Raw genomic sequence first — 18,365 nt, 5'->3', positions numbered from 1 at the left:
GGCAATATTTTGGGATTAAGACTTTCTATGGGAGTGGCTACTTAGAGGAAGCCTCTGCTCATTTGCTTGCATACATTCAGGTCTCCATGTTGTACAAACTATGGAAGGTTTCATTGTATTCTATGTAAATAGCACCCCTTGGGATTTCGTAACCAAGGACTCTGTATATCCTACTCTGTTTGGGAAAAAGTGATAGTATGACTTGAATTGCTCTCCCAGTCTTCATGGCATCCATCCTTTATAGCATCTTTTACCAGTCAAAGTCAGAATATCAGACCCTTGAGGGTTACAGTTTTTTTCTCCTTAAGTATATTTTTGTCCTGTGGAATCACTGAGTGATAATCCTATTTTATTGCTAATTATTCTTTGTCATATGTGAGACTTTCAATGAAATGGGCACTTCTTTCTGAAGATGTTTAGGTGTTATATGTTTTCACATTACTCTGTAATTTTTATAGGGCAAAAGTGGCAAGGTTAGAAACATTTTTATCTTAAATTTAGTAAGATAGTCTGGGTTAGTATTGGTCAAAAGGCTTGGAATTTAAGCCTCAGATGTGTTTGAGAACTTTACTGCTGATATAATTTTCCTTTAATCTTTTCATTAACAACAACAACAACAACAAAAGCACAGTTAAGAGAGAGATTGGAAAAAATGATAGAAACTCCTAAAAAATCCAAGAATAGGAATTGGTCATTGGCCCCATTTAACCAGTTAGGTTTATGGGTCACATTAATCAATATTCAGTTTCATAGCAGATGTGGAGGAAGTGAAAAGTCTGGATTCCAAAAGAACCCAAGAATACTGAAAAGTATCACATTTCACGCACATGGGGAATAATGGAGAGAGAAAAGATTTATGTATATCTGAAAGCAATAAGGATGAAAAAAAACAACTCAAGTCATCAAAATCACTGTTGAGAAACCAGATTTGAATGCTTCATAGAGTTTTCTTAATAAACTTTCAGCATCAGAAAGCTATGAATAATGAGTATACATCTTAGTGCAACAGTGATCTGGTGTCTCACCTTGAAGAGGAGCACTTTAAAATCAGACATGTAAATATCCACGCACAAAGGCATGCAGTCTATCTTTCTCTCTCACCCGCTCAATCTCTCTCTTTCAAAACATTCAGAGTTTAGCTTCTTGTATCTTTTGCAGAAGACCTTCTGTACCTTTTGCTCATTCAACAAACATTTACTGAACTCTCGGAGGGCCAGCCTTGCCACTAGGTAGAGTAAGAAATACAAAGAGAAGTTTGACAGGTGAAGAAAAGAAACCCCAAATGGTGAAAATTATCAAAAATAGGAAGGGTCTTGAAAAAAAAAAATGGAGCAAAATTGAATTTGGAGAAGGATAACACTTGCCCCCTTCCCGGCATCCACTCAACCCAGATGTACTTATTAATTCCTACTCTGTGCTGCCATGTGCCAGCCACTCTGGAGAATATGACAAGAGCAAAACAGAGCCTTCTATTCTCATCAACCTTGAACTCATCTTTTCAAGTTTTATGATACCCTTCTTTCCAGGCCCTCCTAAGCCGGCTACCAATTCACACAGCCAGGTGCTAGGAGCCATGTTTGCTCATTTCCAACTGGGTGGACCATGTAACACAATTACAGATATCCTACTAATAATCTGAATCAGTTGTTTACCAGTACAGTTATTTTAAGGTCAGCGGCTGGCAGGTTGGTGAACAGAGGAAAATAGGAAATGAATGAAATCATTTATTAACATTGAAAATAACCATTTGAAAGGTGTTGGGTCCTGGGGTAAATAGCACTTGATTGCTGCAAATGAGGGAATGGGAATTTTCCAAAGAAAGGACTTACCTGAAAGAATTTTCCAAAATTTTTTTTTGGTGTCATGGAAAAATACTAATTTCAAAACAATGTTATTGATTGCTGGACATACTCTCAAGAAGGACATGCTCACTAAGAACTGTAACATGAAAACTGTTGTTCAAAACCACTACAACACTCATGCCTTGAGTATAACCTGAAAATAAAAGAGAAAAAAAGGATAAAAAAGAAAATGAAATTTTTATTGTGCGCCCATCATATACCAGGCTTGGTAATAGATGCTTTCATAAACACCATGTTACCTACATTTCACAACAAAGCGTTGAGTTAGAATTGCCAGTTTACAAATGGAAAAAATAAAGGCTTGGAAAAAGTCAAATAACTTGACTTAGGTCACATAACTTATAGATAGTGTGTGCCTGAAACCAGGATTCATGTCTTCCTATCAAACTGCAAGGCTCTGACTCAAAGTACTCTCTCCAAGAAGGGGATTTGTATTAGGGGTGGAAGCTTTGGGAGGAAATTCAGAATTTTTCTCATTAATTAACCATTTAAGAGATGTTAAACTCTTCAACCACAAATCACTTATTGTTTATCAATTAATTAATTAATTTGTTAATTAAAATATGGAACACTGCATGAGTTTGCATGTCAGCCTTGCAAGGGGCTGTGCTAATCTTCTCTGTATCGGTCCAATTTTAGTATATGTGCTGCCAAAGTGAGCACCAAATCATATTTTAGTTCAGTCTGATAAATTATGTATTAATCATATTTTCCTTGAATATATATGTCTAGAGTATTATTAAAAATTATAGAACATTTTCCTTGGATAGGACCTGCTGCCCTGTCCTTCCCTTTATCCTGGGACTCTACATTCCTTTGGGAATGAGCAGTGACCCAGGAAGTCAGTTGGTTGGGAGAAAGATGGGTCTGAAAGTTGTCACTAAAAGGGATTTTGTCATATGGAAATAATTAAATAAGTGACAACTTATGAGTAAAGTTGTTCATTGCAGTATGATTTGTAGTGGCAAAATTTAGCAGTACCCAACACAAGAGTTTAGATAAATAAGAAGCTCCTTTGTACAATGGAAATTTTTTCAGTGGTTAAAAATAGTGGTGTGCTAATGGGTGATGGATACCTGGGAGTTCATTATCCTATCCTGTTTTGTATGTATTTGAAATTTCCCATAATAAAAGATTTTTTTTAATTTTTTTAAAGATTTCTTTATTTATTTGGAGGAGGGCAGAGACAGAGGGAGAGAGACTAGCAGACTCCCTGCAGAGCAGGGAGCCTGACACGGGGCTAGATCCCAGGACCCTGAGATCATGACCTGAGCCAAAACCAAGAGTCAGATGTTTAACCGACTCTGCCACCCAGGAACGCCAATAAAAGATTTTTTAAATGTTGACCATCTTATAAATAATTTTGTGATATCTTATGTGGAAAAAGCAGATTATTAAATGTAGTAGAAATTTCCATTGTTCATCTGCATTTTCCTCCCCTTTCAAGTATGTGGGAAGATTATACTTCCCTGTCCCCTAGCAGTTGAACAAGACCATATAACTGGTCAATAGATGTAGGTAGAAGTGACATGTCACTTTCAGGAGGGAGCAATTTATTGCCAGTACGTGACTCTCCAGCCCTCTTTATTCCCTACCTCTGTAACTTAAGACATTCCAAGTGGTAGAGTTTTTGTCCCTGAATGAGGCCAATGTCAAACAGCTCCCTGACAAAGTAGAGTAGATACGTAGTGTGAGCAAGAAATAAACCTTTAATGTCTAGAGCCACTGGGATATTTGCTGCCACAGCATTGCTTAGTGTATCCTGATTGGTAAACGATGTAATTTAACTGGAGTCAGTTGCCATAACAAAGACCCAACTTGACAAAAGCAGAAATTTGTTTCTGTGTCGTAGAACTGTTCAGGGATATAACAACTCCATGGTGCTGGGACTCCAGAATCCTTGTGATTTTTATTCCTTCAACAAATATTTATTGAGTGCTTATTATATACCATGGCACAGGAGATACATTGGTGAAAAAATATGGAGATATATATATATATATATATATACAAATTGTTGCCCACAATCAGCTTATATTCTTGTGTGGGGGGATAGACAATAGACAAAAATATAAATTGTAAGGTATGTTAGAAAATGGTAAGTGCTAAGAAGAACAAAGCAAGCAGGTAATGAGGAGGATGGGGGTGGAGGTGGGGTTGCAATTTAATTTATTTTTAAATTTTTTAAAAAGATTTTATTTATTTATTTGACAGAGAGAGACACAGTGAGAGAGGAAACACAAGCAGGGGGAGTGGGAGAGGGAGAAGCAGGCTTCCCGCGGAGCAGGGAGCCGCATGTGGGGCTCGATCCCAGGACCCTGGGATCATGACCTGAGCTGAAGGCAGACACTTAACAACTGAGCCACCCAGGCGCCTAATTTTTTTAATTTTTAAAAAGATTTCATTTATTTATTTGAGAGAGTGAGAGCATGAAAGAGAGAGCACATGAGAGGGGGGAAGGTCAGAGGGAGAAGCAGACTCCCTGCTGAGCAGGGAGCCTGATGCGGGACTTGATCCTGGGACTCCAGGATCATGACCTGAGCCGAAGGCAGTCGCCCAACCAACTGAGCCACCCAGTCGCCCCAAGGGGTTGCAATTTTAAATAGACTTTTCAGGGTAAGCCTAGTTAAGAAGCTAACATTCAAACAAACATCAGGTGTGCAAGTTAACCACGTGGCTATCTGAAGGAAGATCATTTCAGGCAGAAGGAATAACTATGCAAAGGCCCTGAGACCAGAGTATACCAAGTGTATGGGGAACAGCAAGGAGCTGCTAAGCAGCTGGAGGAGAGAAGTGGGAAGGAAGTAGTAGACAAACGCAGAGAGGTAAAAGGCCCAGATCATGTAGGGCTTTATAGGCTATTGCTAGGACTTTTCATCTCTGATTGTGGTGGGAAGCATTGAGAGGGTTGGGAAGGGGGTGATTAATCTGACTTAGGAGTTAAAAGAATCACTCTGGCTTCTCTATGGAAACTGATGGTGCGGAAAGAGGGGAGTAGGATAAATGCTGTGAGGTCATAAACAGCTATTGTAGTAATCCAGGGAAAAGGTAATTGTGGCTGGCCCCAGTAGAGGTGGTGAGAAGTCAATGAATTCTGGATATATTGGAAAGTAGAGCCAATGGGATTTGTTAATGGATTAGGTATCTTTCTTTGATAGAATGAAGAATCAAAAATAAGATTTTTAGGCTGAGCAAGATGAAGTCTTAAGGAAGGATGAGGCTGCAGTACAGTGGGGTGGGGAAGATTGCAGATGAAGCAAATGGCACCATCACAACCTAGGAGGTTTGCCTCATCCTTGTCATCAAATATACATTGCTACTTCACTCTGACTCCACATTCCTACATTCCTACAAAGAGAGGAAGAGAGGAAGTGAAGGGCCTTCCTTTCATTTTAAATGCACACTTCTGATGTTGCTCATATGTCTTCCACTCATTTTCCTTTGGCCGAAATTTTGATACCTGGTTTCAAGGATGACTAAGCAAAGTGGTCTTCAGCTGGAAAGTCATGAGCTCAGCTAAAACTTGAATGTTCTATTCAGAAGAGAGAAGGGGAGAATGGAGAGTGGGGAACCATTTACAGTCTCGGCCTACAACCCCCTTGCCTTCCCAGCCAGCATCCAAACCCAAGTCTTCCGAATCTTGCTCCAGTGCTCTTTCTCCCCCGAAGACCTTCTTCCAACCAAACAGTTCCTTCTTGTTTAAGCAGTGTGGCATTTATCACAAATCCTATTCCACCAATGCTAGATGGAGTGCTGGCTTAAGTAAGGACATAAGTCAGCTTCCCATTCCTTTATCCAACAAATATTATCTGTCCAACTCCAGTGATCAGGACTATATAATGGGAGCTGTGGGAAAAACAAAAATTAGTAAGACATGGTCCATGTCCTCAAAAATAAAGTGGCAAAGGAGGGAGGAACAGACATTTATACAATGAATTCTAATCAAAGGCAGAATTAAAGTAAAAATAAGATGTAAGCAGGGACAAGGGTAGTTGGTGGACTCCAGTTTGAGTGGGCCAGTGAATAAGGAAAATTTTGGTAGACCAGAAAGGCAAGGGAAGGCATTGTAGCCCAAACACAAATGTGAGGGCGGGGGCAGGGAAATACACATAGAATTTAAGGAATGATGAGACGTCCAGTTGGCTGGGGTATCGCCCAGAGTGCACGGAGGAGTGTAACATGATATGAGGTTGGAATGATGGCCTGGGGTCAGACAGTGACAGCCTGAAATCCCTCATGAAGGTGTTTATACTTCATTCTGCAGGTGTTGGGAGCCATTTAGGGTTTGTGAATTAGGAAGCGACTAGATCTGACTTTGGTTTTAGGGCAATTACTCTAGCAGTAAGGTGGATTGGGTGGGGAGAGAGAGCTTAAAGGAAGATTATCCCCCCGCCCACTTTTGGGAGTCTGCCCTTGAACCTGTCAGCTGCTCACTTTTCAAACCGATGGTTTCTCTGCTGAGCTTCTCAGAGTGTTCTGGACTTTCTGGAATTTGATGGTCTTCGGTGCTGCAAATGAACCACCCCACATGTTTGCATCGTGCCTGGAGAACCTGGAGGGAGCAAAGTATCCCACATAATGCCTGGGGAATTACAGGACTGAAAGATATTTGTCACAGCCCTTGGGCAAAGATGTGGCCCTGGGCAGTTTCTCCACTTAAGCTCATGTAAAAAGTCAGTGTCCATAGCATTTGGCAAATCATCTAGTCTGGTTATGTATGCCGGGGCCTATGGAGCTCTAGTGAGTGCCTAGGGCACAAAAATTCCGGGCTCATTCCCAATAACATGGGCTCCCTCATCCAGTGCTTGACCTCCCAGCAATAACCACAAACAATCATCCTCACTCAGTTAAGTTTCATATTTATACTAGTTTGGGCCCAGCACTTGGGCTAGCATGGGCTGAGAAAAAATGGACAAGTATTGTTTGGAGTAGCTACCCCAAAACTTAAAGCACTTTTTAAGCCTAATGATATTTGAAACTCATTAGCACATGTCCAGTCAAATTACAGAATCATAGAGTCTCATGAAGACTTTAACGTTTATCTGGTCCAATTATACAATCTTCAGAATTCTAAAACTTGGTTTTGTTAAAGGTACAAGGGCTTAGACCAATTGTTATCTTGGGTTACAGAATAATAAAAATGTATTAGTTATATCATTCATTTGCTCACCAAAAGGAGTGACAAAACCGATTCAAGATGCTTATAGCCCAGTCTTCAAGATGCTTATAGCCCAATAAAATATCTGTATATTTCCTTAATTTTTTCCTCTACTGCCCTCAACATCCTTGTTATTGATTTGGCCTGTTGGCAACTTTAGCACTTTGTTCCTGGATTTATTCAACAGCCTGAATTTGACTTTAGGGGAAAGTATAAGTCATATAGAGACACTTCTCTATCTTTCCTCCACTGAAGACTGTACCTCGCCTAGTGCAAACATCTGCTGAAGCCCAAGTTCTTGCTTTGCTGTCTGTGTTCACTGGAGAGATTTTCCCCAGCCAGGACTAGTAATCATTGACAGGCAATATGGAGACCCTTGACGGGGCCTGGAAACAAATTGCCTTGGTGAAAAACATGCCAAACCTTAGCCATAAATTACTCTGATAGTAGCAACTAGAGAGAACCTGGTTCAAATAAAGATCCATTTGCCCCGTGTTGAAGTTTCACATCTTCCTGGGGCTAGCCCCCTGGAATGAGCCCAGCATCCTTGTCATAAGAAGACTTTATGCTCTTCAGGTACTTTTTCACTCTTGAAGCACATACTGGCAAAAACAGTGTGTGTGCTCCAAAGATAGAGCCGGTAGTTTCAATCACAGTAATAAGCTTGGGCAAAACTCTTCTGTTTACAAAGCCCTTTCTCACTTATACTTGTTCTCAGTGTGGAGAGAAGACAGGCTGGGTTGGAGGTGGGATATAATCAAGGTGTTTCTGCTTCCCTTCTACCATACATTACCAAATTCCATTTCCCGTAAGTGAAAGTTCTACAGATCATTAGTACTTAACGCACAAAACAGTTGCATACAGTGCTAGCCAACCTAGAGAAATACAGGCATTGGGATATGTAGGCCTAGAGCTGTGTTATCCAGTACATTAGTTACATGTGATCTTGAAATGGGCTAGTCTGAATTGAGATGTCCTGGAGGGGTGAAATGCACACCAGCTTCTGAAGGCTTACTATAAAAAAGAAAGAATTTTAAAATCGCCTTAATAATTTTTATATTTATTGCATATTGAAATAATATTTTAGATATGAGTTGAATAAAATATATTATTATAATTAATTTCACCTGTTTCTTTTTACATTTTAAAATGTGGCTACTAGACTTAAAGTTACATGTGTGGTTTGCATTATATTTCTACTGGACTGCATTGCTCTGAAGGCCTGTCTGGGGATAAGCTAGTTTGAACCTCCTTAACCCCTCTTTAATTGTTAAGAGGACATGCCTCTCCCTAGCACGACAGTGCTGGGAATCACTTTAACAGAATCCAGGAAACAGACTGGAGTTGTCCATATAAATGCCTTATTTCTTCCTTTCTCCAGCTGTAGGACCAAAGGACAGAGGCCACTATGGGTGTCTCTGCCTTGAGAAAAAAGCCACAAAAGAGATTTGAGAGATTCCCATGTCTTGAAAGAAAGTGAAAATGTAGCAGCCACACACATGACCACAGGACTGAGGCCTGGCTGGGCACAGAAGACAGCCAGCTCCTTGGTCACCAGAACACTCAGGAATTGCTCTGGCATCCAACTGACACACTGAAGAAAACATGCAACCAGGAAAATCAGGAAAGAGCCTTCCTCTCATTAGCTTCTTGCTATGACAATCTTCTCTGGCCAGCTCAGATGAGGCCCTTCCCAAAGCAGTCCTTGGTACTTGACCCTGTTTAATTCAATGGCTTGATGGGTCTTTCATAAATTTGGCTTCCTACTTTTTTTTTTTTTTTAAGATTTTATTTGACAGAGAGGGAACACAAGCAGGGGGCGTGGGAGAGGGAGAAGCAGGCTCCCCGCAGAGCAGGGAGCCCGACGCGGGGCTCAATCCCAGGACCCTGGGATCATGACCTGAGCTGAAGGCAGACGCTTAACCACTGAGCCACCCAGGCGCCCCTTGGCTTCCTACTTTTATCCTCACCTCAGCTATAGTACCTCTTTTAAAACCAAAGTTAGATCAAGTCAGCCCTCTACTCAGAACCTTCCTGTGACTCCTGGTTAGCCTCAGAGTAAATACCAAAGCACCTACAGTGGCTTGCCAGACCCCACATCATCCCCCTGAGCTTATCTACTACTCCTCTCCCCCAGCTCACTCAACTCCTGGCTGTGCCCAGCTTTGGCTTTTCCCTCTGAATGACGACAGCCTTCTCTTACATCAACATGGTTGATTGCCTCATTTTTTTAGGCTTTGCTCAGATTTCACTTTCGTAGCAAGCGTTCCCTGACCACTCAGTTAAAATTGCTACATGCCCTCTTGCGTCCCCAATCTCCTGTATCCTTCTGTATTTTTTTTTCATAGCAGTTCCTGTCTTCTAAAACACCATAAAACTTATTAATTTAATTGTTTACAGTCTATCTCTCTCCACTGGAATATAAATATAGTGAAGGTAGAGTCTCTGTGTGTGTGTGTTTTGTTTATTGATGCATCCCAAGGAGCTAGAACTCAATAGGTAACTTTTTTTAATAAATAAAAGAAGTTACATAATGTCCATCAAACTTTTTCTTCCTGTCATTACTTTTCCAGGTCAAACTCATATCATCTGGTGCTGAGAAGACCCCAGTAGCATCCCAAGTCATCCCTCTGCCATGTAGGCCTTTCCAGGTTCCTTTTCAGGTCCCATGAGCCTCCTTCCATCCCTTTCTTTTCCAAAGAAGACATACAGATGGCCAACAGACACATGAAAAGATGCTCAACATTACTCAGCATCAGGGAAATACAAATCAGAACTACAATGAGATACCACCTCACACCTGTCAGAATGGCTAAAATTAACAACACAGGAAACAACAGGTTTTGGCGAGGATGCAGAGAAAGGGGAACCCTCTTACACTGTTGGTGGGAATGCAAGCTGGTGCAGCCACTCTGGAAAACAGAATGGAAGTTCCTCAAAAAGTTAAAAATAGAACAACCCTATGATCCAGTAATTGCACTAGTAGGGATTTACCCAGAGGATAGGAAAATACTAATTCAAAGGGATTACATGCACCCCACTGTTTATAGCAGCATCATCAACAATAGCCAAATTAAGGAAAGAGCCCAAATGTCCATTGACTGATGAATGGATAAAGAAGATGTGGTATATATATATATATACACACACACACACACACACTAGAATATTACTCAACCATCAAAAGAATGAAATCTTGCCATTGGTAATGATGTGGGTAGAGCTAGAGAGTATTATGCCAAGTGAAGTGTCATTCAGAGAAAGATAAATACCATATGACTTCACTCATATGTGGAATTTAAGAAACAAAACAAAGAAGCAAATGGGAAAAAGAAAGAAACAGAGAGGAAAACCAAGAACCAGACTCTTAGCCACAGAGAACAAACTGGTGGTTACCAGAGGGGAGGGAGTGGGGGGGGATGGGTTGAATAGGTGATAGGGATTAAGGAGGACACTTGTGATGAGTACTGGGTGATGTATGGAAGTGTTGAATCACTATATTGTGCACCTGAAACTAATATTGCACTATATGTTAACTAACTGGAATGAAAATTAAAAATTAAGAAAAAATCCACTAGATGCTTGCCAATAGCCAAAGTCAGTAAAATACAAAGCCTTGGCAAAAGCTGGCGAATGGATAGCTTATGATGGACTCCTCTAACAGGCCTCTGAGGCATTGCTCTTTTACTATAGAGTATTTACTCTTAAACCTGTAGGTAATAGAGAATGATCGAAACGTTTTTTAGTAAGAGAGAGGTGCGAGACAAGTGGTGCTTAACTATTTATTCTTTTCCATTCTTCAAGGCAATTTTCTCAGAATCAATTTAGATAGTCATGAAACAAACTAGTGGGTTCACATTATTTCCGACCTTGCAGGAATGCCTTCATTGAGTTGCAGTTTGGTAGTAAACATGAAACCTTTTCTTTTTTCTTCTCTTTTTTAAGAGAGAGAATGTGAGTGGGGCGGGGTGGTAGGGGGCGGGGTGGTAGGGGGGAGCAGGGCAGGGCAGAGAGAGAATTTTAAGCTGGCTCCATGCCCAGAGCAGAGCTTGATGGGGGGCTCAATCTCACAAACCTGAGATCATGACCTGAGCCAAAAGCCAGAGTTGGATGTTTAACTAACAGAGCCACCCAGGTGCCCCAACATGAAACCCTTTTTTTTTTTTTAAGATTTTATTTATTTATTTATTTGAGAGAGAGAGAGAGAAACAGCATGAGAGGGGATAGGGTCAGAGGGAGAAGCAGGCTCCCCGCTGAGCAAGGAGCCTGATGTGGGACTGGATCCCAGGACTCCAGGATCATGACCTGAGCCGAAGGCAGTCGCTTAGCCAACTGAGCCACCCAGGCGCCTGAAACCCTTTTATAAAGAGTCTTATAGGGATAATCTATCTGGGCAGACTCTCTGTGTGTTTTAGAGTTGAAAACTTTCTTGTTTGGTCACTAATGAGCTAATAAAAGTACTACATGATTGTTCTACCTTAAAAGTAGTAACAGAAATTTTTTTTTTTGCTTTTGCAAATTAATGATTTGGTTTTCTTTCATCAGGGAATGACAACAATAAAATCTAATATATATATATACACACATATATGTATTTTTTGCTTTAATAATCAGAAAAGCTTAATTCAGTGTCCTTTTATGGTATTTATCTTACTACCTATATCTTGTAACTTTTGGGGAATGGGGAATTAAGCTCTATTACCTGGAGGGAGGAGTATCAAAGAATTTGTGGACATATGTTCAAATAACATGGTAATTAATAAATATCTGTGAGGGATGTCTTCTGAGGCTACCAAGCATTATTTTAACTCTAAATCAAGTTCTTCCTCCTCTAGGCAGATTTTCCAAATAACAAGGACTTTCATCCTTGTAATTTCTCACACACAGTGTATGTATCAGCACATATCAATCTTTGTTTACTATGATCTACTTGAAACATACATTCTCTTTTTTGTCATGGTCCAATGGCTATGTAATGCCCAGACTTCTACCTATAATCTTTTTGTTTTTTATCTCAATGGTCAAGATACACCAGATCTAGCCATTACCTCTCATTTCACAATCAATCATGTATACCCTTGTGATTTGTGTCTCTTTATGTGCATGCGTGTGCACACGCATGTGTATGTGCACGTGTGTGCATGCGTGTGTGTGTGTGTGTAGAACTCAACTCTTGACTTCTATTTAGATGTAAGAGTTGTCATAGATGTTAGAGTCAGCTAGACTTATGTCTGAATCTCAGGACTGCCAAATATAGCTGGGAGATATTGGGTTAGTCATTTTATCTTTCCAAACCTCAGGTTTCTTAGTGATCAGATAGAAATGCTTATACCTAAATATCCAGATTGTTGTGATGATTAAATTAATCGATAAGAGGCAAAGCCCCAGTAAGAGTGCCCAGCACACAAGGGAGCATATTAACTGTGGTTTCCTCACCATGATCAACCACAGTCATAATCTCAAACCTTGACTGGTCTATGCTTTCATACATCTTCTGGAGTTATAGGTTTTCACACTGTAGTTTGTGGAATCCTTAGGGGCCATCTGAAAAAAAAACTTATGGATGGAACTCTAGGCCTCTACCTCTGTGTCCTCCAGAACAGTCTGCTTTGATGTATTTTATACATTAATTTCAGCATAAGATTTTTGTTCAAAAAGAGTGAATTATAAAACTTACTATTTTTTTGAAACCTGCACTATAAGTTTTTTTAAGGAAATCTATTATACTTTTTTTTGGTCATTCCTCAGTGTAGACCATCAGATTGTACATGATGTTCAAAAAATGTCCAACCAATGATGGAACTAAGAGCTCCTTTTGGCTCTTGGTCTTGTAGCAGAATGTGGAAAATTTGTCCACCTATTCTGGCTATCCCAAACCACACATGACCTGCCTAAAGATGGCTATCTGGTCTCCTTAAAAAAGATCAACACTATAAATTGCTTTTCTCAGAGACCCCATAAACATGGGGCTGTTGGCACTAATTTAAATATATTATTGATTTGCTGAGTATATTCTAACTGGAAAGATCTGTGCTCCTGAAACCTTTTGAGGGTTCATAAAAGCTCATAAAAACTCTTATATTTCTCTGCAAAGTTAATTTGGAAGTTATATTTCACACACATACACTCATGCAAGTGCATTGAGACACATCCACAAGCAAATACCAAATTGCTAAGAGTATTTATTTCTAGTGATGAGATTATGCATGTTTCTTATTTTTTTTCTCTTTGCTTATCTGCATTTTATAATTTTTTTTTTTTGAGCGAGAGAGAGCAAGCAGTGGGGTAGGGGCAGAGGGAGAGGGAGAGAGAGAATCTTAAGCAGGCTACATGCCCAGCATGGAGCTTGACATGGGGCTCCATCTCATGACCCTGAGATCATGATTCTGAGCTGAAATCAAGAGTCAGATGCTTAACCTACTAAGCCACCAAGCCGCCCCTGCATTTTATAATTTTTCCATAAAATTTAATAAAATGTATTTTACCAAGAAAGTACATGAGAAAGAGGAGAGAGACAGAGAAAATTAAAAGGATTCAATATTGAAATCTGCATTCAAATCTTTACCTAATAGATTTTCTCTGCGGTCCTCCCTGAAATGTTTATTACCTGAAACTCTGTGTGTTTTAGTTTACTGGTGACAATGCCATTTGCAGCTTCTCTGTATCTCTGGTAGGCAGGCATGGTAAGTCAATGTCCATAGTGCGCCTCAAGAATTACAAAAGGCATCATCCAAAGATAGCCATGTCCTTAATGAATGAGCCCCTGAAAAGGTACAAACTGAAGCTTGAGGATTTTGCATATTATTCGGACATTGCCACTTTTTTTTTTTTTTAAGACCAGAGAATCCTAGAACTCTACAGCAGAGATTCAGAAAAGAGAAGATCTATTCCAACCCTGAGACAACTGAAGTTCAGAGAGGGGATGTGATTTGCCCAAGACAACCTATGTCTTCCCATGAGAGCTCCTTCTGCACTTTGTCCTGGCTTCCGTTCTCAATCATCACAGCTCAGTATAGTCAGTTTTCTCTTTATTCGGTTTTTAGAAGCTGTACTTTTTTTGCATTATCCAGGTAAATAAGACCAAAAGCAAAAATATCTTGGAAACAAAGCTGCATCTCATTTCTCCTGCCATGACTACTTTGTTTAATGACCTAAATGCACCATCACTTTGGTCAGGGTATTGATTTATCAAGGAAGAGGGTGTTATTGAAAAGGAGTGAGTCAGAACGTCCACGCAGAGAAATGTTGCTCTCAACACACTACCAGCAAGATGTTGGGGGCTGAGGGGAGGGGAAGTGGAGGTGGCACAGAGTGAGTTAGGAAAAAATGAAAGACTTTTCTATGTTTAACACACAGAAAAAAAAAATTACCGTCTCCAATCTGCTCAGTTCACCTAGACTATGGAACAAAAGCCAAAGCCAAGGGGGGTCTGTGATGGACCTTGTCATTTTGAAACAAATCTCAACCACATTCTTTACCCATCCAGGCCTGGGCTACCAGACCTACACTGATTCTGATGAAGCCAAGTATCTTGTTTGCTACGCTGCTGTAACTAGTTACCACAAACTGGGTGGCTTAAAATAACAGAAATGTATTCTTTCACAGTTTTGGAGGCTAGAAATCCAAAATCAAGGTGTTGGCAGGGTTGGTTTCTTCTGGAGGTACCAAGGGAGAACCTGTTCCATGGCTCTCTCTCCTGGCTTTGGCCATTGTTAGCAACCCTTGGTATCCATTGGTGTGTAGATGCATCACACCAGTCTCTGCCTCTGTCACCATGGTGTTCTCCCTATGTCTCTGTGTCTCTGCTCATAAGGACACCAGTCATGTTAGCTGAAGGGCCCACCCTACTCCAGTATGATTTCATATTAATGATTCCATTTGCAATGACCCTATTTCCAAATAAGGTCACATTCAAAAGTACTGGAGCATAAGACTTCCAAACATCTTCTTGGAGAACAGAACTCAACTCATAATAGGGTGCAATAGGCTCAACTGAGCAAAGAGGTTGCTTCCTTCCCTGAGGAAAGGGCAGCATCCAGTTGGAATAATCAAACGTGGCAGCTTTGACATTGACGTGTGAGCCAGTGCTACATGAGGAATGAGGAGAGAGCAATAAAGGGAATGCTAGGGCATTTATGAGAAGGTAAGAGTGAATCAATAGTAGTTGAGCTGTGAGTTTGAAGCAAAGCAGATGAGGTGAGCAGGGGAGCCATCCCTGGCTCACAGGCACTTCAAGAAGTGTTGGAAGTCCAAGTAGGCCCATGGAATGGAAGAACTTAAGTCCACCACTGGAAACTTTGAAATGGTTGGGAACAACTGCTTCCATGGTTGATAATTCTAGCTTATACCTCCCTGTTCGCCATTCTATGCCTTTTGAGTATTTTTGCAAATACATATGAGAGCCACCATGCTACCTTTCTTCCATAATTCATTAGAGTAAGGGTTGCAAATGAAAAAAAAAAAAATCTACAGGGGCTAGGAGATCAAAGAAACGAGTGAAGTGGGATGGGTATAAAATACTGACAGTCCACAGATTGTCAGTGTTTAGCTGGCACTGGGTTTCAGAGCTGGGGAGGATTAAGAGAATGTTAGAGATCGTATCTACCAGAGAGGATGTTCCCCATCTGCAGGAGGAGCTGCTTGGCTAGAACTGCCACGAACAACTGTGCAAGAGGGTGCTGGCCATGAGGGAGTGGGTGAAATCCAGCCTGCTCTCCTCTTGCCAAGCTGTGAGCCCACTGGCTCCCATCAGCCCAGTGCAGCACCTTTTTCTAATTTACGCAAAAGTGCCGTATAGGCGGAGAGCAGACCTGGTTCCAGCTTGTTGTTGCCAGGCTACCAAGTACACTCTGTTTCCGGGTCTTTGGAATTTTTAAAGAGAAGCTGTACATCTGCATCTTTATGTATAATCTCCTAATTTTTAAAGGGTGGCTCAAATATTGTAGAACCCTGCACAGACCAGTGAATCCAGGTCAGCAGGCTCTGTGCCCCCAGGGTGTGAGTCCCCTCTGGTGGGATAGGGGAGGTGGATAACACTAGTGTTCAAGCTTGCTGGCAGAGGGTCACCGGTGAGGATGTGAGTAATCCCTGCCTCCTAGAGGATTTCCAAATTAGTCACATTAGCGCAGGGTCTCAGGGGAGAGGTGCCAGGGCTATCCCTGGCACCCCCCTGAAGGCAACCTCTTTGGAATGCCTTATGAGTATGAATTATTAGTGGATGGCTGTGCATTGCCAGGTGTGTTACTTAAGGCAAGTCATTTAACTTGTCTGGACATTTGTTTTTGCATCTGAGATAGCCCTCTCAGAGATTCTTACGATGATTAAATGAGACAAAGTCTGCGAAGTGCCTGGCACGTGGCTGTCATTCACTACAACAGCAGCAGCGACTATTCCTTTTAGGACTTGGCTGTGAGCGCACACTGCTCCCCTTTTCACGAGGAAGGGCTGCCCCTGCATCCTTATTCTTGTCGCAACCAGATTACCCCTTTGAGAAACAATGCCTAATATCTTACCCATAATTGTTACAGCATGCAACTGGGGGGGGATCAGAAACCTTCACCACCACCTACTACTTACAAGCAAAACAAATGTGGTTACATTCAATCACATGAAGGGAACTTAGAAATGATTTAAGATACTATTTCAATTTCCTCATTTGCCAATGAGAAAACAGAAATCGAGAGAGGGGGAGAGAGAGAGAGATTCATCTATGACCACACAGTGAAATATTAACAGAGCATGAACTGCAGTTTATATTTGCGTTTTTTTGTTTTAACTTTGAGCTTGAAAGAATTTTATGCTTTTAATTGAAACTTTGAACATTGTAGATATTATTTCGAACAACACTAAGTAATAAATGTGTTCTTGATTGATTTGGCAGGGAAATACCAATTTTCCAGTCTGAACTAAAATGTACAAATCAAAATACATTGTGCAAAGCACACCCCCTGTTTTTCACCCCATCTTTGAAGGGAAGAGATTGTATTAGAAACATCTTGCATTGGGAGGCAATAAAAGCTGTATTTAGCTTTTTGAAGTGTAGGTTTGGCTTTGATCTCTTTTGTAGGGGAACCTGGGGAGCAACGTGCTGGTACCTTCCTTATAGAGATGTGAGGATTAAATGATCAGTGCTTGGAACCTCATTAGTCCTCAATAAATGGTAGCTTTGATCTCCTTTTCATTCCCACATACTACACCCTATGCCCCACTCCTGCCCAGAAAACACACATGGACTCCATGCTTCTCCCCTGTACTACGAGCATTTTAGGGCCACACCAGTGTCTTTTATTGTGTATAGATCTGGAAACCACAAACATATTCAGTAAAAGTTTGTTGAATTTAATTGACTCACCAGACTGCATTCAATGGTAAGAATTTAGATTGTGCTCAGAGCACAAATTCATTCATACATTTGTTTGTGTGTTTATAGCCCACCGCATGCTACAAAGGATTTAAGACTACTTAATTGCTTTAGGTCTGTTGTGAAATACTTGATCATATTTACCCCCATGGCAACTTTTAGATGTCTCTGTAACTGTCTCTGATATTTTGTCTACATGTCAAGCTCCTGAACTACACTGTGACCTTCTAGAATCTAGGAGGCAAGACAATGTCTTAGCGTTCTTTGCATCTGTCTCAGGGCCCAGCTTTGTGCCAGGCATATGGCAGGTATTTCATTAAAGTCTGTTGAACTAAAGAACCAAGTTATGAGAAAGGAGCCTGGAGGAGAGAGAGAGAGAGAGACAACTGCTAGAAGGAAGTGTTAGTATACCTGATAGAACAGGTTTCAGGAGTGGGCAGAAAGGGAGAGGCCCAGAGCACAAGTGGAGGGATTAATCTTTGATAGGGGGAAGGCTAATACTAACTGGGATCTGATTTCTGCCCCCAAATGACCATCATCACATTCCTTTTAGTGCTATGCACACAGCCAGGCACTAAATATTTCCCAGTGATTATTACCAAAGCAAGGCCTGGGAAAAACATTTGTTGACAGAAAGAAATATCACAGTGAACCCTCCTCCAAGAGGGCTGGAACCAGTATCTGTGTTTATGTTATAGATTAAACTGAATGTGATCTTTTAAAGAGAGAATTACAATTTTCTCACACAATATTAATCTTTACTACGTAACATTTTGAGAATGGAACAGCTCCAACAGAGAAGAGAAATGAGTTGCTTAAGGTCCCAAGTCACATAAATGATAATAGTAATAAATATCTTGACACTATCGAGTAGCATTTTTAGAAATATTTCATTTTTTCTTCATTGAAAGTTTTATTGGGGGTTAACAAAGCATGAGTTGTTACTTCCCTTCCAACATGGATTAGTCATGGATTAAGTCATATG

At 40.7% G+C, this 18,365-nt stretch overlaps 1 long non-coding RNA gene and 1 other non-coding gene across 2 annotated transcripts in view; one reads left to right on the top strand and one right to left on the bottom strand.

Moving 5' to 3' along the window:
- The window catches only part of LOC145716168 (uncharacterized), a 453,113-nt gene that overhangs the window by 115,523 nt on the left and 319,225 nt on the right, over nucleotides 1-18,365 (top strand). The window lies entirely within an intron of this gene.
- Nucleotides 2,420-2,525, bottom strand: LOC115939971 (U6 spliceosomal RNA). Its single transcript, XR_004074746.2, has one exon. It is a non-coding gene; the product is annotated as a U6 spliceosomal RNA (small nuclear RNA).

Source organism: Leptonychotes weddellii, chromosome 11 (assembly GCF_054177405.1).
Source record: "Leptonychotes weddellii isolate Sample4059 chromosome 11, ASM5417740v2, whole genome shotgun sequence".
In the NCBI taxonomy this organism is placed as follows: domain Eukaryota; kingdom Metazoa; phylum Chordata; class Mammalia; order Carnivora; family Phocidae; genus Leptonychotes; species Leptonychotes weddellii.
Note: the sequence above shows the minus strand (reverse complement) of the source record. Positions and strands in the feature narration are given on the sequence as shown.